This window comes from Scomber japonicus, chromosome 12 (genome assembly GCF_027409825.1).
Source record: "Scomber japonicus isolate fScoJap1 chromosome 12, fScoJap1.pri, whole genome shotgun sequence".
Classification (NCBI taxonomy): Eukaryota; Metazoa; Chordata; class Actinopteri; order Scombriformes; family Scombridae; genus Scomber; species Scomber japonicus.
Genome location: NC_070589.1, coordinates 759905 through 783741, shown reverse-complemented (window position 1 = coordinate 783741; position 23837 = coordinate 759905). Strand labels below are relative to the sequence as shown.

Genomic DNA, 23837 nt, shown 5'->3' with positions numbered 1-23837 from the left:
CTGCTAGACCGGCCTACCTACTCAGTTAAGCCTCTTTTTCATATTAAACATAGAGAGAGGGGGGTGCACCGTTCCTGGAGGTACTGCAATACCGGGTCGATGCGTGGAGTGGACGGAGCAAGCCCCTATTCCATCTCCCTGCTCCAAAAAGCAATTTAATATATGGTCCCCGGGTAGGGGACGTATCAGATATTAAACTGATAAGAACAGATACTACACTTGATCTTAGCCAAAAGGCCGAGAAGCGATGACCGGAAAAGTGTCGGAGTTGAAGGAGTGATCCTCTGCAGCGTCAGTCCCGCTCACGGTGTCACAGAGTCCAATGCGAGGAAGTAACTTGGAGCTGCATTCTATCAAAAGATAAGACGACCGTTTTGTGTTCAAAAGGACATCCGTCTCTACACGAGTCAATGGAGAATTCACCAATTTCTCACCTCAGTAAGCGTTTAGTTTTTTTTCAACAACTTATCAGGGGAGAGCGTGAACGCAGTCCCCCACTACCAGAAATTATGCAATCGAGATTCCCACATTTGGGGAATTCGCAGAGGTCAGCACAACCGGAGTGCAATGGTTGAGCCTCGCCCTGGGTGAACCACCTTCTTGATCATGGTATCTCCCTTGCCAGGTAAGTATGAGTTGTACAGATCCGAGCCAAGGAAGTCTTTCACAGACACGGCACCCGGACCGATGGTGCACCTTCCAAACATCATCCAAACACACACACGCCGCATGAGGCTGTGGATCTGCAGAGTCACAACTTTGCATGCAGCTTCCTGCTCTATGAATAAGGATTACAAAGGATTGCTGTATATGAGCACAGATTTCTAGAGTGTGCAACCTCACTACAGTGCTGACATAGCTACTCAATTGTACATTGGCAGTCATGGGCAATTCTAGGATCAGGCTCGCAAAATAATTAAAGTTGTATAAAATAATTCATAGGAAACAAAGATAATTTGCTCATTTTCAAGGGTGCTTGAACAACCTTGAAATGGATCTAAACTCGTCAGTGCTGCTAGACCGGCCTACCTACTCAGTTAAGTCTCTTTTTCATATTAAACATAGAGAGAGGGGGGTGCACCGTTCCTGGAGGTACTGCAATACCGGGTCGATGCGTGGAGTGGACGGAGCAAGCCCCTATTCCATCTCCCTGCTCCAAAAAGCAATTTAATATATGGTCCCCGGGTAGGGGACGTATCAGATATTAAACTGATAAGAACAGATACTACACTTGATCTTAGCCAAAAGGCCGAGAAGCGATGACCGGAAAAGTGTCGGAGTTGAAGGAGTGATCCTCTGCAGCGTCAGTCCCGCTCACGGTTTCACAGAGTCCAATGCGAGGAAGTAACTTGGAGCTGCATTCTATCAAAAGATAAGACGACCGTTTTGTGTTCAAAAGGACATCCGTCTCTACACGAGTCAATGGAGAATTCACCAATTTCTCACTTGGTTTCTAACCTCAGTAAGCGTTTAGTTTTCTTTCAACAACTTATCAGGGGAGAGCGCGAACGCAGTCCCCCACTACCAGAAATTATGCAATCGAGATTCCCACATTTGGGGAATTCGCAGAGGTCAGCACAACCGGAGTGCAATGGTTGAGCCTCGCCCTGGGTGAACCACCTTCTTGATCATGGTATCTCCCTTGCCAGGTAAGTATGAGTTGTACAGATCCGAGCCAAGGAAGTCTTTCACAGACACGGCACCCGGACCGATGGTGCACCTTCCAAACATCATCCAAACACACACACGCCGCATGAGGCTGTGGATCTGCAGAGTCACAACTTTGCATGCAGCTTCCTGCTCTATGAATAAGGATTACAAAGGATTGCTGTATATGAGCACAGATTTCTAGAGTGTGCAACCTCACTACAGTGCTGACATAGCTACTCAATTGTACATTGGCAGTCATGAGTCAAGATAATTTGCTCATTTTCAAGGGTGCTTGAACAACCTTGAAATGGATCTAAACTCGTCAGTGCTGCTAGACCGGCCTACCTACTCAGTTAAGTCTCTTTTTCATATTAAACATAGAGAGAGGGGAGTGCACCGTTCCTGGAGGTACTGCAATACCGGGTCGATGCATGGAGTGGATGGAGCAAGCCCCTATTCCATCTCCCTGCTCCAAAAAGCAATTTAATATATGGTCCCCGGGTAGGGGACGTATCAGATATTAAACTGATAAGAACAGATTTTTTTTTTTTTTTTTCGAAAAAGTTTTATTGACACTCGTTCAAATTATTTCAAACAATGATTTACATTTTAGATAAAATATTCACATGTGAACATAGTATATACAATGAATTACAATAAATATGTGCAGTATGTAAAACCATATTTAAAACAATAAAACCAATTGTTCTAAAATGGTAATACAGGTTAAATAGCTGTTCATTTGTAAAACATATGTCAGGTGTTTATGTGATTGAGTGTCCATTAAAAGTCCATAAAAAGGAGTGCATCCGTTAAAAAGGGTTTTTTTTTTCAATTCTATCTTTGTGCAGGAGCGCAGTGAGTCCCTACCAAGGGTAACTCATTCTGCTCCCCCAAACATTTGGTCTCTCGGGATGCTGTCGTGGTGGTCAGAGGAGATCCTCTCCCTGATGCTCCTTCCCACCTGCCTCACCCAGAGAGCCAGGCCGCTGCTGCTGTGACCTTTTGCTGTGTGGCTCCGGCTCCTTCATCCGAATGGGCACAGAGGCGATTCTTCTTTGTGGCTGTGTCCTAGGCCTGCTGCCTGCAGCTACGGCCGTTTTGACCGTTGCTGCGGCCATTCGGATCACAGCCACGGGGGGGATCTGCATGTGCTTTCTTACCAGCAAGTTTCTGGAGGTCCATGTGGCGTCTTTGATGGCGGCTAGGGTGAGCCACTGTTTTGCAAAGTCTTTGGATGGTATTTTTTGCTGGCTCACCCCATATAGCACTAGTTGTGCTGTGAGGACCTCCCTTGCTGGTAAGTACGGGAATTGCAAGGAGCCGGCCGTTGCCCACTGGTCTACAGCAGCACTGCACTCCCAGAGCAGATGCCTCACCGACTCAGGCGCGCCACAACCAGGTCGGGGGCAGGTTGAGTGCGTTGACATGCCCCGGGAGTGCATGACGGACCTGACCGGGAGGATCTCATGAGCCACCATCCATGACAGGTCCCGGAGTCTGTTAGGGAGAGCAGGATGGTTGACGTTGCGCCAAACTGTTGTGGGCTCGCCGGGTGCGAGCCCGCGCACCGGACTCACTGGTTCCCGCTCCTGCACAACGGAGACAAGTGATCTGTGGTTAGTTAAAATCTGCAACTCCTCATGCTCAAGTCGTTCAAAATCCATAAAAACAGTAATCAAATCAGGTGCTAAAATGTCCCAAAAAGTCAAATAAAACTCCAAGGGAAGTCCATCTTGTCCAGGGGACTTCCCTTTTTTAAAACCAGTCATACAGTTATTTAACTCTAAAAAAGTAAAATCCTGGGATAAAAGCACACTTTTGTTTACTGTTTTTACAATGAATTTTAAAACTTCGGTCATGATGTCCATTTTTACAGGTTTTTCTTTGTACAGGTTTGAATAAAATGTTTCAATTGTTTCTTTAATATCGCCCATTGTTTCAGTTGTGCACCCATCTTCTTTTTTCAGCTTTGTAATGCCTCCCCCCCCCCCCCCCCCCTTTATTCATAATTTTCCTGAAAAAATAGCGTGTGCACTTTTCACCCTCCTCTATTTCCCGTTCTCTGCTCCTTAAAATGACACCTTTGCTTTTAATTTCTGATAAAACTGACATCTCTTTTTTAACTTGCTTAATTTCCTCATTAAAATCCATGCCAATCTGGTTTAGGTTAAAATAACGTTGTAGTCGTTTCTGCAGTCCCATCATGCGTCTGTATTCCCTGTTCTTTCGTTTCTTACCTGCCTGCCTAAAGAAAGTCTGCGTCTTTCCCTTCACCATTTCCCACCAGTGTGCACGTGTTTCGTAGAAGTCTTGAAGGGTCTGCCACTCTTTGTACCGCTCCCTGAACTGCCTAACTAACTCCCTATCTTCTAAAAGGGAGCAGTTGAGTTTCCACAGACCACTTCCTGATGTCACGCCCGAAGAGAGTGAAAGGGTGCAAGAGAGCATAAGGTGATCGGAGAAGAAAACAGGAGTTAATCTAGCATCGGTGGGTGGGCAGTCCCGTGTAAAAACATAATCTATGCGAGAGGCTCTGGTGCCATCACCACTGAACCAGGTGAAGCCCTCCTCTCTGGGATGCATGATTTTAAAACAGTCCTGAAGTTTAAAATCTCTACAAATGCCCTGCAATAAAACCGATGTTTTGTCTACTTTAAAATCTTCCCCTGCTCTCCTCCTATCCTCCCTACTTAGAATACAGTTAAAATCCCCCCCTACAACTAAAGGTGCCCTACCTAGCATGTGGGACTGCAAGTCTTCTAAAAGGTCATACCTGTCGTTCTTGTCGTTAAAACCGTAAATATTTAAAAGGTTGAAATCCTGTCCCATAAAAGCCAAATGTGCTAAAAGTGCCCGACTGTCTCTCACCACAGTGCTGCCCTTCACCAGAGCTTGAGGGTTTTTGATTAAAATGGCCACTCCGTCATTTTTGTTTTGATTGGATCCACTCCATATTGACATTTTTGGCCACATCTCCTCCCACTGTCTGTAATGTTTTAAAAACGGTAGGCTGCATTCCTGCAATAAAAACACATCTGACTTAAAGGAACTTAAAAAGGGTAAAACACTCTGGGCTCTAACTCTCGACTTCACACTTCTCACATTAATGGTAGAGAAGGTCAGTGTCATGAGTATGGTTAAAAACAACAGGTAAGACATTTTAAAAGACTCAGAGGGTGTTAAAAACACATTTAAAAAACAGTTAGGTAATTTCTTGTGAACAGAGCTCTTCCTTCATCTCTGCGGGTGAAAAATGAAGGGTTTGAGCTCTGTTCCCCTTTGGGACTCTGGGGGTTGGCCTCTGCTGCAATGTTGCATTTAATTTGGAGTCCCTGGGGGTCGATTGCAGAGCAATTGTTAAAAAAGAAACCTCATTGGGTGAATCGGAAGGGAAGACTCTGGGCTCCTCCACAGATGAACTGTCTGAGTGAGCCGCAACTCTTCCCTTCTTCTCCAACACAATGGGAGAATCCGAGGACAATTCAGACAAAGGCCTCTTAGTTTGCTGGGCATTGGGGAGGGAGGCATCTTCACTATCATCCTGTGGTTGGTCTTCCTTACTAGCTCCGCCTTCTGCCTGCACCACCCCATCCTCTGGACTACTCTCCATTGGAGGGGTAAATGCAGGCCCCTCCCTCACTCCCTCCTCACCTGTTCCCTCTCTTCCAATCACAGGATTTGGAGGGAGATTTGAATTTTTCCTGCCCAGCAACTTCAATTTGCTCTCCTAACTGTTCTGTCTGTCCGCCATCTTTTCTCTTTTCTGTGACTTTTGCAGCCTTCAATTTGTTGGCAAATGACTTTGGGCAATCTCTGAACAGGTGGTTTGTTTCCCCACAAAGATTGCATCGTCTGCCATTGGTGCACTCTTCAAAAGTGGGTCCAATTTCTCTGCATTTTCCACATACGATCTGCTGACATGCTTCAACCAGGTGCCCATGCTCACCACACTTGCGGCAGAGTTTGGGTTGGCCCTGGTAATGGGTATAGCCCCTGTTCTCTCCCAGAACTACCATAGACGGCAGATGTTTCAAGCCCTGGAAGCCTTGGGGGTCCTGCCATTGTTGGATGGGGACCCTCCAAGCGCAATTCCAGATGCCGTCCTCATCTCTCACTTTCGTAGCCTGGCCTTTAACAGTGCAATATCTCCCCAGCCACAAACAAATGTCATCTGCATTCACTGTTTCATTGAACATTCTGACAATAACGGTTTTCAACGTATTGTCAGTCAGTTTCTCCACATTGAACACAGCAAATTGGGGTTTTACATTTTCAAATCTTATCCAAAATTCTCTGAGCAACACAGCAGTTTGAAAGCTTAAATCAAATCCCTTGTTATATGGCAATGTTAAAATGCAGTTTAAGTCTTCTGGCTTAAATTTCAACGTACCTTGAATCAATTTTCTGGAGAAGTCCAGCCTCGACATCTTCATGGATTCAACATCCTTGTTGGCAAAAGTAAAACGGACACTGAAAAACACGTCTTACTGAGGAAGGCCGCCCGCTTGTCTTTTCACAAACACAATGAGACTCTGCCAAACGGCAAAGCCTGCCAAAAATAGATCTAACTCGTGGGTGTTCCTCTCCACGGAAGTCTTTAGTAAAAGGCGAAAGACTTGTACGTGATGAAGAGAAAGCCGAGTAAGTACGCCCCGCTCACCAACAGCAGACGAACACAACAGTGGTCCCAGTCACCCCCTTCACGGTGAGCCCCGACATGGTGAAAGGAATCCCAGGCCACACCCATTCCCCTACACCGCGCAGCAAGAGCAAGGCGCCAACTTTTTCTTGTCATGTTTTTAGATTTTGTGAAATGCGGCAAAGAGCTCCAGGCTTTCCAGCCACAGGACTAACGTCCTACTCGGGTGTTCCAGAGGAGCAAGGGTCAAAATGTGGAAATGCTGCAAGTACACAGGCAGACAGGTGCTGCTTCCCTTTTACTCCCCCGTGGGAAGAATGACCCCTTGGCCGCGGTGCGGTCCGGAGGGCAGTGGGCAGCACCCTTGCATGAAGCATGAAAAGAGCGATCAATCCCCTCGTGTGACCCATAGCAGGACAACCGAGAGCCTCTCAGACACACCCTGTGGACTCATCTCTATGACAAGCCCCGCTGTGGAATGTCCTTCATGCCAAACCTCTTATGCCCCCACAATCTCCCTCTTTGTGTGCCGCCCCAAGGTGCAAATCTCACACCGTGTCACGCTGCACTTTCCCCCCTATTCGACGCAGGTGATTAGAGATACTGATGAAGATCCAGCAGGGGGCATGTCTGCTCTCCTTGAGACAGGCAACCTGCCATCTGCTGTGACTCAATCCCCCTGGCCAAAGTTGTATCAAATAATTCATAGGAAACAAAGATAACTTATCATTTTCACCCATTTTCAAGGGTGCTTGAACAACCTTGAAATGGATCTAAACTCGTCAGTGCTGCTAGACCGGCCTACCTACTCAGTTAAGCCTCTTTTTCATATTAAACATAGAGAGAGGGGGGTGCACCGTTCCTGGAGGTACTGCAATACCGGGTCGATGCGTGGAGTGGACGGAGCAAGCCCCTATTCCATCTCCCTGCTCCAAAAAGCAATTTAATATATGGTCCCCGGGTAGGGGACGTATCAGATATTAAACTGATAAGAACAGATACTACACTTGATCTTAGCCAAAAGGCCGAGAAGCGATGACCGGAAAAGTGTCGGAGTTGAAGGAGTGATCCTCTGCAGCGTCAGTCCCGCTCACGGTGTCACAGAGTCCAATGCGAGGAAGTAACTTGGAGCTGCATTCTATCAAAAGATAAGACGACCGTTTTGTGTTCAAAAGGACATCCGTCTCTACACGAGTCAATGGAGAATTCACCAATTTCTCACCTCAGTAAGCGTTTAGTTTTTTTTCAACAACTTATCAGGGGAGAGCGCGAACGCAGTCCCCCACTACCAGAAATTATGCAATCGAGATTCCCACATTTGGGGAATTCGCAGAGGTCAGCACAACCGGAGTGCAATGGTTGAGCCTCGCCCTGGGTGAACCACCTTCTTGATCATGGTATCTCCCTTGCCAGGTAAGTATGAGTTGTACAGATCCGAGCCAAGGAAGTCTTTCACAGACACGGCACCCGGACCGATGGTGCACCTTCCAAACATCATCCAAACACACACACGCCGCATGAGGCTGTGGATCTGCAGAGTCACAACTTTGCATGCAGCTTCCTGCTCTATGAATAAGGATTACAAAGGATTGCTGTATATGAGCACAGATTTCTAGAGTGTGCAACCTCACTACAGTGCTGACATAGCTACTCAATTGTACATTGGCAGTCATGGGCAATTCTAGGATCAGGCTCGCAAAATAATTAAAGTTGTATAAAATAATTCATAGGAAACAAAGATAATTTGCTCATTTTCAAGGGTGCTTGAACAACCTTGAAATGGATCTAAACTCGTCAGTGCTGCTAGACCGGCCTACCTACTCAGTTAAGTCTCTTTTTCATATTAAACATAGAGAGAGGGGGGTGCACCGTTCCTGGAGGTACTGCAATACCGGGTCGATGCGTGGAGTGGACGGAGCAAGCCCCTATTCCATCTCCCTGCTCCAAAAAGCAATTTAATATATGGTCCCCGGGTAGGGGACGTATCAGATATTAAACTGATAAGAACAGATACTACACTTGATCTTAGCCAAAAGGCCGAGAAGCGATGACCGGAAAAGTGTCGGAGTTGAAGGAGTGATCCTCTGCAGCGTCAGTCCCGCTCACGGTTTCACAGAGTCCAATGCGAGGAAGTAACTTGGAGCTGCATTCTATCAAAAGATAAGACGACCGTTTTGTGTTCAAAAGGACATCCGTCTCTACACGAGTCAATGGAGAATTCACCAATTTCTCACTTGGTTTCTAACCTCAGTAAGCGTTTAGTTTTCTTTCAACAACTTATCAGGGGAGAGCGCGAACGCAGTCCCCCACTACCAGAAATTATGCAATCGAGATTCCCACATTTGGGGAATTCGCAGAGGTCAGCACAACCGGAGTGCAATGGTTGAGCCTCGCCCTGGGTGAACCACCTTCTTGATCATGGTATCTCCCTTGCCAGGTAAGTATGAGTTGTACAGATCCGAGCCAAGGAAGTCTTTCACAGACACGGCACCCGGACCGATGGTGCACCTTCCAAACATCATCCAAACACACACACGCCGCATGAGGCTGTGGATCTGCAGAGTCACAACTTTGCATGCAGCTTCCTGCTCTATGAATAAGGATTACAAAGGATTGCTGTATATGAGCACAGATTTCTAGAGTGTGCAACCTCACTACAGTGCTGACATAGCTACTCAATTGTACATTGGCAGTCATGAGTCAAGATAATTTGCTCATTTTCAAGGGTGCTTGAACAACCTTGAAATGGATCTAAACTCGTCAGTGCTGCTAGACCGGCCTACCTACTCAGTTAAGTCTCTTTTTCATATTAAACATAGAGAGAGGGGAGTGCACCGTTCCTGGAGGTACTGCAATACCGGGTCGATGCATGGAGTGGATGGAGCAAGCCCCTATTCCATCTCCCTGCTCCAAAAAGCAATTTAATATATGGTCCCCGGGTAGGGGACGTATCAGATATTAAACTGATAAGAACAGATTTTTTTTTTTTTTTCGAAAAAGTTTTATTGACACTCGTTCAAATTATTTCAAACAATGATTTACATTTTAGATAAAATATTCACATGTGAACATAGTATATACAATGAATTACAATAAATATGTGCAGTATGTAAAACCATATTTAAAACAATAAAACCAATTGTTCTAAAATGGTAATACAGGTTAAATAGCTGTTCATTTGTAAAACATATGTCAGGTGTTTATGTGATTGAGTGTCCATTAAAAGTCCATAAAAAGGAGTGCATCCGTTAAAAAGGGTTTTTTTTTTCAATTCTATCTTTGTGCAGGAGCGCAGTGAGTCCCTACCAAGGGTAACTCATTCTGCTCCCCCAAACATTTGGTCTCTCGGGATGCTGTCGTGGTGGTCAGAGGAGATCCTCTCCCTGATGCTCCTTCCCACCTGCCTCACCCAGAGAGCCAGGCCGCTGCTGCTGTGACCTTTTGCTGTGTGGCTCCGGCTCCTTCATCCGAATGGGCACAGAGGCGATTCTTCTTTGTGGCTGTGTCCTAGGCCTGCTGCCTGCAGCTACGGCCGTTTTGACCGTTGCTGCGGCCATTCGGATCACAGCCACGGGGGGGATCTGCATGTGCTTTCTTACCAGCAAGTTTCTGGAGGTCCATGTGGCGTCTTTGATGGCGGCTAGGGTGAGCCACTGTTTTGCAAAGTCTTTGGATGGTATTTTTTGCTGGCTCACCCCATATAGCACTAGTTGTGCTGTGAGGACCTCCCTTGCTGGTAAGTACGGGAATTGCAAGGAGCCGGCCGTTGCCCACTGGTCTACAGCAGCACTGCACTCCCAGAGCAGATGCCTCACCGACTCAGGCGCGCCACAACCAGGTCGGGGGCAGGTTGAGTGCGTTGACATGCCCCGGGAGTGCATGACGGACCTGACCGGGAGGATCTCATGAGCCACCATCCATGACAGGTCCCGGAGTCTGTTAGGGAGAGCAGGATGGTTGACGTTGCGCCAAACTGTTGTGGGCTCGCCGGGTGCGAGCCCGCGCACCGGACTCACTGGTTCCCGCTCCTGCACAACGGAGACAAGTGATCTGTGGTTAGTTAAAATCTGCAACTCCTCATGCTCAAGTCGTTCAAAATCCATAAAAACAGTAATCAAATCAGGTGCTAAAATGTCGCAAAAAGTCAAATAAAACTCCAAGGGAAGTCCATCTTGTCCAGGGGACTTCCCTTTTTTAAAACCAGTCATACATTTATTTAACTCTAAAAAAGTAAAATCCTGGGATAAAAGCACACTTTTGTTTACTGTTTTTACAATGAATTTTAAAACTTCGGTCATGATGTCCATTTTTACAGGTTTTTCTTTGTACAGGTTTGAATAAAATGTTTCAATTGTTTCTTTAATATCGCCCATTGTTTCAGTTTTGCACCCATCTTCTTTTTTCAGCTTTGTAATGCCCCCCCCCCCCCTTTATTCATAATTTTCCTGAAAAAATAGCGTGTGCACTTTTCACCCTCCTCTATTTCCCGTTCTCTGCTCCTTAAAATGACACCTTTGCTTTTAATTTCTGATAAAACTGACATCTCTTTTTTAACTTGCTTAATTTCCTCATTAAAATCCATGCCAATCTGGTTTAGGTTAAAATAACGTTGTAGTCGTTTCTGCAGTCCCATCATGCGTCTGTATTCCCTGTTCTTTCGTTTCTTACCTGCCTGCCTAAAGAAAGTCTGCGTCTTTCCCTTCACCATTTCCCACCAGTGTGCACGTGTTTCGTAGAAGTCTTGAAGGGTCTGCCACTCTTTGTACCGCTCCCTGAACTGCCTAACTAACTCCCTATCTTCTAAAAGGGAGCAGTTGAGTTTCCACAGACCACTTCCTGATGTCACGCCCGAAGAGAGTGAAAGGGTGCAAGAGAGCATAAGGTGATCGGAGAAGAAAACAGGAGTTAATCTAGCATCGGTGGGTGTGCAGTCCCGTGTAAAAACATAATCTATGCGAGAGGCTCTGGTGCCATCACCACTGAACCAGGTGAAGCCCTCCTCTCTGGGATGCATGATTTTAAAACAGTCCTGAAGTTTAAAATCTCTACAAATGCCCTGCAATAAAACCGATGTTTTGTCTACTTTAAAATCTTCCCCTGCTCTCCTCCTATCCTCCCTACTTAGAATACAGTTAAAATCCCCCCCTACAACTAAAGGTGCCCTACCTAGCATGTGGGACTGCAAGTCTTCTAAAAGGTCATACCTGTCGTTCTTGTCGTTAAAACCGTAAATATTTAAAAGGTTGAAATCCTGTCCCATAAAAGCCAAATGTGCTAAAAGTGCCCGACTGTCTCTCACCACAGTGCTGCCCTTCACCAGAGCTTGAGGGTTTTTGATTAAAATGGCCACTCCGTCATTTTTGTTTTGATTGGATCCACTCCATATTGACATTTTTGGCCACATCTCCTCCCACTGTCTGTAATGTTTTAAAAACGGTAGGCTGCATTCCTGCAATAAAAACACATCTGACTTAAAGGAACTTAAAAAGGGTAAAACACTCTGGGCTCTAACTCTCGACTTCACACTTCTCACATTAATGGTAGAGAAGGTCAGTGTCATGAGTATGGTTAAAAACAACAGGTAAGACATTTTAAAAGACTCAGAGGGTGTTAAAAACACATTTAAAAAACAGTTAGGTAATTTCTTGTGAACAGAGCTCTTCCTTCATCTCTGCGGGTGAAAAATGAAGGGTTTGAGCTCTGTTCCCCTTTGGGACTCTGGGGGTTGGCCTCTGCTGCAATGTTGCATTTAATTTGGAGTCCCTGGGGGTCGATTGCAGAGCAATTGTTAAAAAAGAAACCTCATTGGGTGAATCGGAAGGGAAGACTCTGGGCTCCTCCACAGATGAACTGTCTGAGTGAGCCGCAACTCTTCCCTTCTTCTCCAACACAATGGGAGAATCCGAGGACAATTCAGACAAAGGCCTCTTAGTTTGCTGGGCATTGGGGAGGGAGGCATCTTCACTATCATCCTGTGGTTGGTCTTCCTTACTAGCTCCGCCTTCTGCCTGCACCACCCCATCCTCTGGACTACTCTCCATTGGAGGGGTAAATGCAGGCCCCTCCCTCACTCCCTCCTCACCTGTTCCCTCTCTTCCAATCACAGGATTTGGAGGGAGATTTGAATTTTTCCTGCCCAGCAACTTCAATTTGCTCTCCTAACTGTTCTGTCTGTCCGCCATCTTTTCTCTTTTCTGTGACTTTTGCAGCCTTCAATTTGTTGGCAAATGACTTTGGGCAATCTCTGAACAGGTGGTTTGTTTCCCCACAAAGATTGCATCGTCTGCCATTGGTGCACTCTTCAAAAGTGGGTCCAATTTCTCTGCATTTTCCACATACGATCTGCTGACATGCTTCAACCAGGTGCCCATGCTCACCACACTTGCGGCAGAGTTTGGGTTGGCCCTGGTAATGGGTATAGCCCCTGTTCTCTCCCAGAACTACCATAGACGGCAGATGTTTCAAGCCCTGGAAGCCTTGGGGGTCCTGCCATTGTTGGATGGGGACCCTCCAAGCGCAATTCCAGATGCCGTCCTCATCTCTCACTTTCGTAGCCTGGCCTTTAACAGTGCAATATCTCCCCAGCCACAAACAAATGTCATCTGCATTCACTGTTTCATTGAACATTCTGACAATAACGGTTTTCAACGTATTGTCAGTCAGTTTCTCCACATTGAACACAGCAAATTGGGGTTTTACATTTTCAAATCTTATCCAAAATTCTCTGAGCAACACAGCAGTTTGAAAGCTTAAATCAAATCCCTTGTTATATGGCAATGTGAAAATGCAGTTTAAGTCTTCTGGCTTAAATTTCAACGTACCTTGAATCAATTTTCTGGAGAAGTCCAGCCTCGACATCTTCATGGATTCAACATCCTTGTTGGCAAAAGTAAAACGGACACTGAAAAACACGTCTTACTGAGGAAGGCCGCCCGCTTGTCTTTTCACAAACACAATGAGACTCTGCCAAACGGCAAAGCCTGCCAAAAATAGATCTAACTCGTGGGTGTTCCTCTCCACGGAAGTCTTTAGTAAAAGGCGAAAGACTTGTACGTGATGAAGAGAAAGCCGAGTAAGTACGCCCCGCTCACCAACAGCAGACGAACACAACAGTGGTCCCAGTCACCCCCTTCACGGTGAGCCCCGACATGGTGAAAGGAATCCCAGGCCACACCCATTCCCCTACACCGCGCAGCAAGAGCAAGGCGCCAACTTTTTCTTGTCATGTTTTTAGATTTTGTGAAATGCGGCAAAGAGCTCCAGGCTTTCCAGCCACAGGACTAACGTCCTACTCGGGTGTTCCAGAGGAGCAAGGGTCAAAATGTGGAAATGCTGCAAGTACACAGGCAGACAGGTGCTGCTTCCCTTTTACTCCCCCGTGGGAAGAATGACCCCTTGGCCGCGGTGCGGTCCGGAGGGCAGTGGGCAGCACCCTTGCATGAAGCATGAAAAGAGCGATCAATCCCCTCGTGTGACCCATAGCAGGACAACCGAGAGCCTCTCAGACACACCCTGTGGACTCATCTCTATGACAAGCCCCGCTGTGGAATGTCCTTCATGCCAAACCTCTTATGCCCCCACAATCTCCCTCTTTGTGTGCCGCCCCAAGGTGCAAATCTCACACCGTGTCACGCTGCACTTTCCCCCCTATTCGACGCAGGTGATTAGAGATACTGATGAAGATCCAGCAGGGGGCATGTCTGCTCTCCTTGAGACAGGCAACCTGCCATCTGCTGTGACTCAATCCCCCTGGCCAAAGTTGTATCAAATAATTCATAGGAAACAAAGATAACTTATCATTTTCACCCATTTTCAAGGGTGCTTGAACAACCTTGAAATGGATCTAAACTCGTCAGTGCTGCTAGACCGGCCTACCTACTCAGTTAAGCCTCTTTTTCATATTAAACATAGAGAGAGGGGGGTGCACCGTTCCTGGAGGTACTGCAATACCGGGTCGATGCGTGGAGTGGACGGAGCAAGCCCCTATTCCATCTCCCTGCTCCAAAAAGCAATTTAATATATGGTCCCCGGGTAGGGGAAGTATCAGATATTAAACTGATAAGAACAGATACTACACTTGATCTTAGCCAAAAGGCCGAGAAGCGATGACCGGAAAAGTGTCGGAGTTGAAGGAGTGATCCTCTGCAGCGTCAGTCCCGCTCACGGTGTCACAGAGTCCAATGCGAGGAAGTAACTTGGAGCTGCATTCTATCAAAAGATAAGACGAGCGTTTTTTGTTCAAAAGGACATCCGTCTCTACACGAGTCAATGGAGAATTCACTAATTTCTCACCTCAGTAAGCGTTTAGTTTTTTTTCAACAACTTATCAGGGGAGAGCGCGAACGCAGTCCCCCACTACCAGAAATTATGCAATCGAGATTCCCACATTTGGGGAATTCGCAGAGGTCAGCACAACCGGAGTGCAATGGTTGAGCCTCGCCCTGGGTGAACCACCTTCTTGATCATGGTATCTCCCTTGCCAGGTAAGTATGAGTTGTACAGATCCGAGCCAAGGAAGTCTTTCACAGACACGGCACCCGGACCGATGGTGCACCTTCCAAACATCATCCAAACACACACACGCCGCATGAGGCTGTGGATCTGCAGAGTCACAACTTTGCATGCAGCTTCCTGCTCTATGAATAAGGATTACAAAGGATTGCTGTATATGAGCACAGATTTCTAGAGTGTGCAACCTCACTACAGTGCTGACATAGCTACTCAATTGTACATTGGCAGTCATGGGCAATTCTAGGATCAGGCTCGCAAAATAATTAAAATTGTATAAAATAATTCATAGGAAACAAAGATAATTTGCTCATTTTCAAGGGTGCTTGAACAACCTTGAAATGGATCTAAACTCGTCAGTGCTGCTAGACCGGCCTACCTACTCAGTTAAGTCTCTTTTTCATATTAAACATAGAGAGAGGGGGGTGCACCGTTCCTGGAGGTACTGCAATACCGGGTCGATGCGTGGAGTGGACGGAGCAAGCCCCTATTCCATCTCCCTGCTCCAAAAAGCAATTTAATATATGGTCCCCGGGTAGGGGACGTATCAGATATTAAACTGATAAGAACAGATACTACACTTGATCTTAGCCAAAAGGCCGAGAAGCGATGACCGGAAAAGTGTCGGAGTTGAAGGAGTGATCCTCTGCAGCGTCAGTCCCGCTCACGGTTTCACAGAGTCCAATGCGAGGAAGTAACTTGGAGCTGCATTCTATCAAAAGATAAGACGACCGTTTTGTGTTCAAAAGGACATCCGTCTCTACACGAGTCAATGGAGAATTCACCAATTTCTCACTTGGTTTCTAACCTCAGTAAGCGTTTAGTTTTCTTTCAACAACTTATCAGGGGAGAGCGCGAACGCAGTCCCCCACTAGCAGAAATTATGCAATCGAGATTCCCACATTTGGGGAACTCGCAGAGGTCAGCACAACCGGAGTGCAATGGTTGAGCCTCGCCCTGGGTGAACCACCTTCTTGATCATGGTATCTCCCTTGCCAGGTAAGTATGAGTTGTACAGATCCGAGCCAAGGAAGTCTTTCACAGACACGGCACCCGGACCGATGGTGCACCTTCCAAACATCATCCAAACACACACACGCCGCATGAGGCTGTGGATCTGCAGAGTCACAACTTTGCATGCAGCTTCCTGCTCTATGAATAAGGATTACAAAGGATTGCTGTATATGAGCACAGATTTCTAGAGTGTGCAACCTCACTACAGTGCTGACATAGCTACTCAATTGTACATTGGCAGTCATGAGTCAAGATAATTTGCTCATTTTCAAGGGTGCTTGAACAACCTTGAAATGGATCTAAACTCGTCAGTGCTGCTAGACCGGCCTACCTACTCAGTTAAGTCTCTTTTTCATATTAAACATAGAGAGAGGGGAGTGCACCGTTCCTGGAGGTACTGCAATACCGGGTCGATGCATGGAGTGGATGGAGCAAGCCCCTATTCCATCTCCCTGCTCCAAAAAGCAATTTAATATATGGTCCCCGGGTAGGGGACGTATCAGATATTAAACTGATAAGAACAGATTTTTTTTTTTTTTTCGAAAAAGTTTTATTGACACTCGTTCAAATTATTTCAAACAATGATTTACATTTTAGATAAAATATTCACATGTGAACATAGTATATACAATGAATTACAATAAATATGTGCAGTATGTAAAACCATATTTAAAACAATAAAACCAATTGTTCTAAAATGGTAATACAGGTTAAATAGCTGTTCATTTGTAAAACATATGTCAGGTGTTTATGTGATTGAGTGTCCATTAAAAGTCCATAAAAAGGAGTGCATCCGTTAAAAAGGGTTTTTTTTTTCAATTCTATCTTTGTGCAGGAGCGCAGTGAGTCCCTACCAAGGGTAACTCATTCTGCTCCCCCAAACATTTGGTCTCTCGGGATGCTGTCGTGGTGGTCAGAGGAGATCCTCTCCCTGATGCTCCTTCCCACCTGCCTCACCCAGAGAGCCAGGCCGCTGCTGCTGTGACCTTTTGCTGTGTGGCTCCGGCTCCTTCATCCGAATGGGCACAGAGGCGATTCTTCTTTGTGGCTGTGTCCTAGGCCTGCTGCCTGCAGCTACGGCCGTTTTGACCGTTGCTGCGGCCATTCGGATCACAGCCACGGGGGGGATCTGCATGTGCTTTCTTACCAGCAAGTTTCTGGAGGTCCATGTGGCGTCTTTGATGGCGGCTAGGGTGAGCCACTGTTTTGCAAAGTCTTTGGATGGTATTTTTTGCTGGCTCACCCCATATAGCACTAGTTGTGCTGTGAGGACCTCCCTTGCTGGTAAGTACGGGAATTGCAAGGAGCCGGCCGTTGCCCACTGGTCTACAGCAGCACTGCACTCCCAGAGCAGATGCCTCACCGACTCAGGCGCGCCACAACCAGGTCGGGGGCAGGTTGAGTGCGTTGACATGCCCCGGGAGTGCATGACGGACCTGACCGGGAGGATCTCATGAGCCACCATCCATGACAGGTCCCGGAGTCTGTTAGGGAGAGCAGGATGGTTGACGTTGCGCCAAACTGTTGTGGGCTCGCCGGGTGCGAGCCCGCGCACCGGACTCACTGGTTCCCGCTCCTGCACAACGGAGACAAGTGATCTGTGGTTAGTTAAAATCTGCAACTCCTCATGCTCAAGTCGTTCAAAATCCATAAAAACAGTAATCAAATCAGGTGCTAAAATGTCCCAAAAAGTCAAATAAAACTCCAAGGGAAGTCCATCTTGTCCAGGGGACTTCCCTTTTTTAAAACCAGTCATACAGTTATTTAACTCTAAAAAAGTAAAATCCTGGGATAAAAGCACACTTTTGTTTACTGTTTTTACAATGAATTTTAAAACTTCGGTCATGATGTCCATTTTTACAGGTTTTTCTTTGTACAGGTTTGAATAAAATGTTTCAATTGTTTCTTTAATATCGCCCATTGTTTCAGTTGTGCACCCATCTTCTTTTTTCAGCTTTGTAATGCCCCCCCCCCCCCCCCCCTTTATTCATAATTTTCCTGAAAAAATAGCGTGTGCACTTTTCACCCTCCTCTATTTCCCGTTCTCTGCTCCTTAAAATGACACCTTTGCTTTTAATTTCTGATAAAACTGACATCTCTTTTTTAACTTGCTTAATTTCCTCATTAAAATCCATGCCAATCTGGTTTAGGTTAAAATAACGTTGTAGTCGTTTCTGCAGTCCCATCATGCGTCTGTATTCCCTGTTCTTTCGTTTCTTACCTGCCTGCCTAAAGAAAGTCTGCGTCTTTCCCTTCACCATTTCCCACCAGTGTGCACGTGTTTCGTAGAAGTCTTGAAGGGTCTGCCACTCTTTGTACCGCTCCCTGAACTGCCTAACTAACTCCCTATCTTCTAAAAGGGAGCAGTTGAGTTTCCACAGACCACTTCCTGATGTCACGCCCGAAGAGAGTGAAAGGGTGCAAGAGAGCATAAGGTGATCGGAGAAGAAAACAGGAGTTAATCTAGCATCGGTGGGTGGGCAGTCCCGTGTAAAAACATAATCTATGCGAGAGGCTCTGGTGCCATCACCACTGAACCAGGTGAAGCCCTCCTCTCTGGGATGCATGATTTTAAAACAGTCCTGAAGTTTAAAATCTCTACAAATGCCCTGCAATAAAACCGATGTTTTGTCTACTTTAAAATCTTCCCCTGCTCTCCTCCTATCCTCCCTACTTAGAATACAGTTAAAATCCCCCCCTACAACTAAAGGTGCCCTACCTAGCATGTGGGACTGCAAGTCTTCTAAAAGGTCATACCTGTCGTTCTTGTCGTTAAAACCGTAAATATTTAAAAGGTTGAAATCCTGTCCCATAAAAGCCAAATGTGCTAAAAGTGCCCGACTGTCTCTCACCACAGTGCTGCCCTTCACCAGAGCTTGAGGGTTTTTGATTAAAATGGCCACTCCGTCATTTTTGTTTTGATTGGATCCACTCCATATTGACATTTTTGGCCACATCTCCTCCCACTGTCTGTAATGTTTTAAAAACGGTAGGCTGCATTCCTGCAATAAAAACACATCTGACTTAAAGGAACTTAAAAAGGGTAAAACACTCTGGGCTCTAACTCTCGACTTCACACTTCTCACATTAATGGTAGAGAAGGTCAGTGTCATGAGTATGGTTAAAAACAACAGGTAAGACATTTTAAAAGACTCAGAGGGTGTTAAAAACACATTTAAAAAACAGTTAGGTAATTTCTTGTGAACAGAGCTCTTCCTTCATCTCTGCGGGTGAAAAATGAAGGGTTTGAGCTCTGTTCCCCTTTGGGACTCTGGGGGTTGGCCTCTGCTGCAATGTTGCATTTAATTTGGAGTCCCTGGGGGTCGATTGCAGAGCAATTGTTAAAAAAGAAACCTCATTGGGTGAATCGGAAGGGAAGACTCTGGGCTCCTCCACAGATGAACTGTCTGAGTGAGCCGCAACTCTTCCCTTCTTCTCCAACACAATGGGAGAATCCGAGGACAATTCAGACAAAGGCCTCTTAGTTTGCTGGGCATTGGGGAGGGAGGCATCTTCACTATCATCCTGTGGTTGGTCTTCCTTACTAGCTCCGCCTTCTGCCTGCACCACCCCATCCTCTGGACTACTCTCCATTGGAGGGGTAAATGCAGGCCCCTCCCTCACTCCCTCCTCACCTGTTCCCTCTCTTCCAATCACAGGATTTGGAGGGAGATTTGAATTTTTCCTGCCCAGCAACTTCAATTTGCTCTCCTAACTGTTCTGTCTGTCCGCCATCTTTTCTCTTTTCTGTGACTTTTGCAGCCTTCAATTTGTTGGCAAATGACTTTGGGCAATCTCTGAACAGGTGGTTTGTTTCCCCACAAAGATTGCATCGTCTGCCATTGGTGCACTCTTCAAAAGTGGGTCCAATTTCTCTGCATTTTCCACATACGATCTGCTGACATGCTTCAACCAGGTGCCCATGCTCACCACACTTGCGGCAGAGTTTGGGTTGGCCCTGGTAATGGGTATAGCCCCTGTTCTCTCCCAGAACTACCATAGACGGCAGATGTTTCAAGCCCTGGAAGCCTTGGGGGTCCTGCCATTGTTGGATGGGGACCCTCCAAGCGCAATTCCAGATGCCGTCCTCATCTCTCACTTTCGTAGCCTGGCCTTTAACAGTGCAATATCTCCCCAGCCACAAACAAATGTCATCTGCATTCACTGTTTCATTGAACATTCTGACAATAACGGTTTTCAACGTATTGTCAGTCAGTTTCTCCACATTGAACACAGCAAATTGGGGTTTTACATTTTCAAATCTTATCCAAAATTCTCTGAGCAACACAGCAGTTTGAAAGCTTAAATCAAATCCCTTGTTATATGGCAATGTTAAAATGCAGTTTAAGTCTTCTGGCTTAAATTTCAACGTACCTTGAATCAATTTTCTGGAGAAGTCCAGCCTCGACATCTTCATGGATTCAACATCCTTGTTGGCAAAAGTAAAACGGACACTGAAAAACACGTCTTACTGAGGAAGGCCGCCCGCTTGTCTTTTCACAAACACAATGAGACTCTGCCAAACGGCAAAGCCTGCCAAAAATAGATCTAACTCGTGGGTGTTCCTCTCCACGGAAGTCTTTAGTAAAAGGCGAAAGACTTGTACGTGATGAAGAGAAAGCCGAGTAAGTACGCCCCGCTCACCAACAGCAGACGAACACAACAGTGGTCCCAGTCACCCCCTTCACGGTGAGCCCCGACATGGTGAAAGGAATCCCAGGCCACACCCATTCCCCTACACCGCGCAGCAAGAGCAAGGCGCCAACTTTTTCTTGTCATGTTTTTAGATTTTGTGAAATGCGGCAAAGAGCTCCAGGCTTTCCAGCCACAGGACTAACGTCCTACTCGGGTGTTCCAGAGGAGCAAGGGTCAAAATGTGGAAATGCTGCAAGTACACAGGCAGACAGGTGCTGCTTCCCTTTTACTCCCCCGTGGGAAGAATGACCCCTTGGCCGCGGTGCGGTCCGGAGGGCAGTGGGCAGCACCCTTGCATGAAGCATGAAAAGAGCGATCAATCCCCTCGTGTGACCCATAGCAGGACAACCGAGAGCCTCTCAGACACACCCTGTGGACTCATCTCTATGACAAGCCCCGCTGTGGAATGTCCTTCATGCCAAACCTCTTATGCCCCCACAATCTCCCTCTTTGTGTGCCGCCCCAAGGTGCAAATCTCACACCGTGTCACGCTGCACTTTCCCCCCTATTCGACGCAGGTGATTAGAGATACTGATGAAGATCCAGCAGGGGGCATGTCTGCTCTCCTTGAGACAGGCAACCTGCCATCTGCTGTGACTCAATCCCCCTGGCCAAAGTTGTATCAAATAATTCATCGGAAACAAAGATAACTTATCATTTTCACCCATTTTCAAGGTGCTTGAACAACCTTGAAATGGATCTAAACTCGTCAGTGCTGCTAGACCGGCCTACCTACTCAGTTAAGCCTCTTTTTCATATTAAACATAGAGAGAGGGGGGTGCACCGTTCCTGGAGGTACTGCAATACCGGGTCGATGCGTGGAGTGGACGGAGCAAGCCCCTATTCCATCTCCCTGCTCCAAAAAGCAATTTAATATATGGTCCCCGGGTAGGGGACGTATCAGATATTAAACTGATAAGAACAGATACTACACTTGATCTTAGCCAAAAGGCCGAGAAGCGATGACCGGAAAAGTGTCGGAGTTGAAGGAGTGATCCTCTGCAGCGTCAGTCCCGCTCACGGTTTCACAGAGTCCAATGCGAGGAAGTAACTTGGAGCTGCATTCTATCAAAAGATAAGACGACCGTTTTGTGTTCAAAAGGACATCCGTCTCTACACGAGTCAATGGAGAATTCACCAATTTCTCACTTGGTTTCTAACCTCAGTAAGCGTTTAGTTTTCTTTCAACAACTTATCAGGGGAGAGCGCGAACGCAGTCCCCCACTACCAGAAATTATGCAATCAAGATTCCCACATTTGGGGAATTCGCAGAGGTCAGCACAACCAGAGTGCAATGGTTGAGCCTCGCCCTGGGTGAACCACCTTCTTGATCATGGTATCTCCCTTGCCAGGTAAGTATGAGTTGTACAGATCCGAGCCAAGGACGTCTTTCACAGACACGGCACCCGGACCGATGGTGCACCTTCCAAACATCATCCAAACACACACACGCCGCATGAGGCTGTGGATCTGCAGAGTCACAACTTTGCATGCAGCTTCCTGCTCTATGAATAAGGATTACAAAGGATTGCTGTATATGAGCACAGATTTCTAGAGTGTGCAACCTCACTACAGTGCTGACATAGCTACTCAATTGTACATTGGCAGTCATGAGTCAAGATAATTTGCTCATTTTCAAGGGTGCTTGAACAACCTTGAAATGGATCTAAACTCGTCAGTGCTGCTAGACCGGCCTACCTACTCAGTTAAGTCTCTTTTTCATATTAAACATAGAGAGAGGGGAGTGCACCGTTCCTGGAGGTACTGCAATACCGGGTCGATGCGTGGAGTGGACGGAGCAAGCCCCTATTCCATCTCCCTGCTCCAAAAAGCAATTTAATATATGGTCCCCGGGTAGGAGACGTATCAGATATTAAACTGATAAGAACAGATTTTTTTTTTTTTTCGAAAAAGTTTTATTGACACTCGTTCAAATTATTTCAAACAATGATTTACATTTTAGATAAAATATTCACATGTGGACATAGTATATACAATGAATTACAATAAATATGTGCAGTATGTAAAACCATATTTAAAACAATAAAACCAATTGTTCTAAAATGGTAATACAGGTTAAATAGCTGTTCATTTGTAAAACATATGTCAGGTGTTTATGTGATTGAGTGTCCATTAAAAGTCCATAAAAAGGAGTGCATCCGTTAAAAAGGGTTTTTTTTTTCAATTCTATCTTTGTGCAGGAGCGCAGTGAGTCCCTACCAAGGGTAACTCATTCTGCTCCCCCAAACATTTGGTCTCTCGGGATGCTGTCGTGGTGGTCAGAGGAGATCCTCTCCCTGATGCTCCTTCCCACCTGCCTCACCCAGAGAGCCAGGCCGCTGCTGCTGTGACCTTTTGCTGTGTGGCTCCGGCTCCTTCATCCGAATGGGCACAGAGGCGATTCTTCTTTGTGGCTGTGTCCTAGGCCTGCCGCCTGCAGCTACGGCCGTTTTGACCGTTGCTGCGGCCATTCGGATCACAGCCACGGGGGGGATCTGCATGTGCTTTCTTACCAGCAAGTTTCTGGAGGTCCATGTGGCGTCTTTGATGGCGGCTGGGGTGAGCCACTGTTTTGCAAAGTCTTTGGATGGTATTTTTTGCTGGCTCACCCCATATAGCACTAGTTGTGCTGTGAGGACCTCCCTTGCTGGTAAGTACGGGAATTGCAAGGAGCCGGCCGTTGCCCACTGGTCTACAGCAGCACTGCACTCCCAGAGCAGATGCCTCACCGACTCAGGCGCGCCACAACCAGGTCGGGGGCAGGTTGAGTGCGTTGACATGCCCCGGGAGTGCATGACGGACCTGACCGGGAGGATCTCATGAGCCACCATCCATGACAGGTCCCGGAGTCTGTTAGGGAGAGCAGGATGGTTGACGTTGCGCCAAACTGTTGTGGGCTCGCCGGGTGCGAGCCCGCGCACCGGACTCACTGGTTCCCGCTCCTGCACAACGGAGACAAGTGATCTGTGGTTAGTTAAAATCTGCAACTCCTCATGCTCAAGTCGTTCAAAATCCATAAAAACAGTAATCAAATCAGGTGCTAAAATGTCGCAAAAAGTCAAATAAAACTCCAAGGGAAGTCCATCTTGTCCAGGGGACTTCCCTTTTTTAAAACCAGTCATACATTTATTTAACTCTAAAAAAGTAAAATCCTGGGATAAAAGCACACTTTTGTTTACTGTTTTTACAATGAATTTTAAAACTTCGGTCATGATGTCCATTTTTACAGGTTTTTCTTTGTACAGGTTTGAATAAAATGTTTCAATTGTTTCTTTAATATCGCCCATTGTTTCAGTTGTGCACCCATCTTCTTTTTTCAGCTTTGTAA

The 23837-nt window shown here is 46.4% G+C and overlaps 18 non-coding genes and 3 pseudogenes across 18 annotated transcripts; all 21 read right to left on the bottom strand.

Annotated features, from left to right (window-relative positions):
• Positions 1 to 58: 58 nt before the first annotated feature.
• On the bottom strand, positions 59 to 249 carry LOC128370047 (U2 spliceosomal RNA). Its single transcript, XR_008322196.1, has one exon. It is a non-coding gene; the product is annotated as a U2 spliceosomal RNA (small nuclear RNA).
• Positions 250 to 469: 220 nt separating this feature from the next.
• LOC128370019 (U1 spliceosomal RNA) lies at positions 470 to 633 on the bottom strand. The gene has a single exon (XR_008322171.1). It is a non-coding gene; the product is annotated as a U1 spliceosomal RNA (small nuclear RNA).
• A 437-nt stretch (positions 634 to 1070) lies between these two features.
• Positions 1071 to 1261, bottom strand: LOC128370046 (U2 spliceosomal RNA). The gene has a single exon (XR_008322195.1). It is a non-coding gene; the product is annotated as a U2 spliceosomal RNA (small nuclear RNA).
• A 232-nt stretch (positions 1262 to 1493) lies between these two features.
• Positions 1494 to 1657, bottom strand: LOC128369962 (U1 spliceosomal RNA). Its single transcript, XR_008322117.1, has one exon. It is a non-coding gene; the product is annotated as a U1 spliceosomal RNA (small nuclear RNA).
• Positions 1658 to 2036: 379 nt separating this feature from the next.
• Positions 2037 to 2218, bottom strand: LOC128370114 (U2 spliceosomal RNA). Its single transcript, XR_008322251.1, has one exon. It is a non-coding gene; the product is annotated as a U2 spliceosomal RNA (small nuclear RNA).
• A 3964-nt stretch (positions 2219 to 6182) lies between these two features.
• On the bottom strand, positions 6183 to 6298 carry LOC128370158 (U5 spliceosomal RNA). The gene has a single exon (XR_008322272.1). It is a non-coding gene; the product is annotated as a U5 spliceosomal RNA (small nuclear RNA).
• Positions 6299 to 7138: 840 nt separating this feature from the next.
• LOC128370045 (U2 spliceosomal RNA) lies at positions 7139 to 7329 on the bottom strand. The gene has a single exon (XR_008322194.1). It is a non-coding gene; the product is annotated as a U2 spliceosomal RNA (small nuclear RNA).
• A 220-nt stretch (positions 7330 to 7549) lies between these two features.
• LOC128369961 (U1 spliceosomal RNA) lies at positions 7550 to 7713 on the bottom strand. Its single transcript, XR_008322116.1, has one exon. It is a non-coding gene; the product is annotated as a U1 spliceosomal RNA (small nuclear RNA).
• Positions 7714 to 8150: 437 nt separating this feature from the next.
• On the bottom strand, positions 8151 to 8341 carry LOC128370044 (U2 spliceosomal RNA). The gene has a single exon (XR_008322193.1). It is a non-coding gene; the product is annotated as a U2 spliceosomal RNA (small nuclear RNA).
• Positions 8342 to 8573: 232 nt separating this feature from the next.
• Positions 8574 to 8737, bottom strand: LOC128369960 (U1 spliceosomal RNA). The gene has a single exon (XR_008322115.1). It is a non-coding gene; the product is annotated as a U1 spliceosomal RNA (small nuclear RNA).
• A 379-nt stretch (positions 8738 to 9116) lies between these two features.
• LOC128370110 (uncharacterized) lies at positions 9117 to 9296 on the bottom strand (annotated as a pseudogene).
• Positions 9297 to 13252: 3956 nt separating this feature from the next.
• Positions 13253 to 13368, bottom strand: LOC128370157 (U5 spliceosomal RNA). Its single transcript, XR_008322271.1, has one exon. It is a non-coding gene; the product is annotated as a U5 spliceosomal RNA (small nuclear RNA).
• Positions 13369 to 14208: 840 nt separating this feature from the next.
• On the bottom strand, positions 14209 to 14399 carry LOC128370098 (U2 spliceosomal RNA). Its single transcript, XR_008322244.1, has one exon. It is a non-coding gene; the product is annotated as a U2 spliceosomal RNA (small nuclear RNA).
• Positions 14400 to 14619: 220 nt separating this feature from the next.
• Positions 14620 to 14783, bottom strand: LOC128369959 (U1 spliceosomal RNA). The gene has a single exon (XR_008322114.1). It is a non-coding gene; the product is annotated as a U1 spliceosomal RNA (small nuclear RNA).
• A 437-nt stretch (positions 14784 to 15220) lies between these two features.
• Positions 15221 to 15411, bottom strand: LOC128370043 (U2 spliceosomal RNA). Its single transcript, XR_008322192.1, has one exon. It is a non-coding gene; the product is annotated as a U2 spliceosomal RNA (small nuclear RNA).
• A 232-nt stretch (positions 15412 to 15643) lies between these two features.
• On the bottom strand, positions 15644 to 15807 carry LOC128370017 (U1 spliceosomal RNA). Its single transcript, XR_008322169.1, has one exon. It is a non-coding gene; the product is annotated as a U1 spliceosomal RNA (small nuclear RNA).
• A 379-nt stretch (positions 15808 to 16186) lies between these two features.
• On the bottom strand, positions 16187 to 16366 carry LOC128370109 (uncharacterized; annotated as a pseudogene).
• A 3961-nt stretch (positions 16367 to 20327) lies between these two features.
• On the bottom strand, positions 20328 to 20443 carry LOC128370156 (U5 spliceosomal RNA). The gene has a single exon (XR_008322270.1). It is a non-coding gene; the product is annotated as a U5 spliceosomal RNA (small nuclear RNA).
• An 839-nt stretch (positions 20444 to 21282) lies between these two features.
• On the bottom strand, positions 21283 to 21473 carry LOC128370042 (U2 spliceosomal RNA). The gene has a single exon (XR_008322191.1). It is a non-coding gene; the product is annotated as a U2 spliceosomal RNA (small nuclear RNA).
• A 232-nt stretch (positions 21474 to 21705) lies between these two features.
• Positions 21706 to 21869, bottom strand: LOC128370022 (U1 spliceosomal RNA). Its single transcript, XR_008322174.1, has one exon. It is a non-coding gene; the product is annotated as a U1 spliceosomal RNA (small nuclear RNA).
• Positions 21870 to 22248: 379 nt separating this feature from the next.
• LOC128370149 (uncharacterized) lies at positions 22249 to 22427 on the bottom strand (annotated as a pseudogene).
• Positions 22428 to 23837: the final 1410 nt, after the last annotated feature.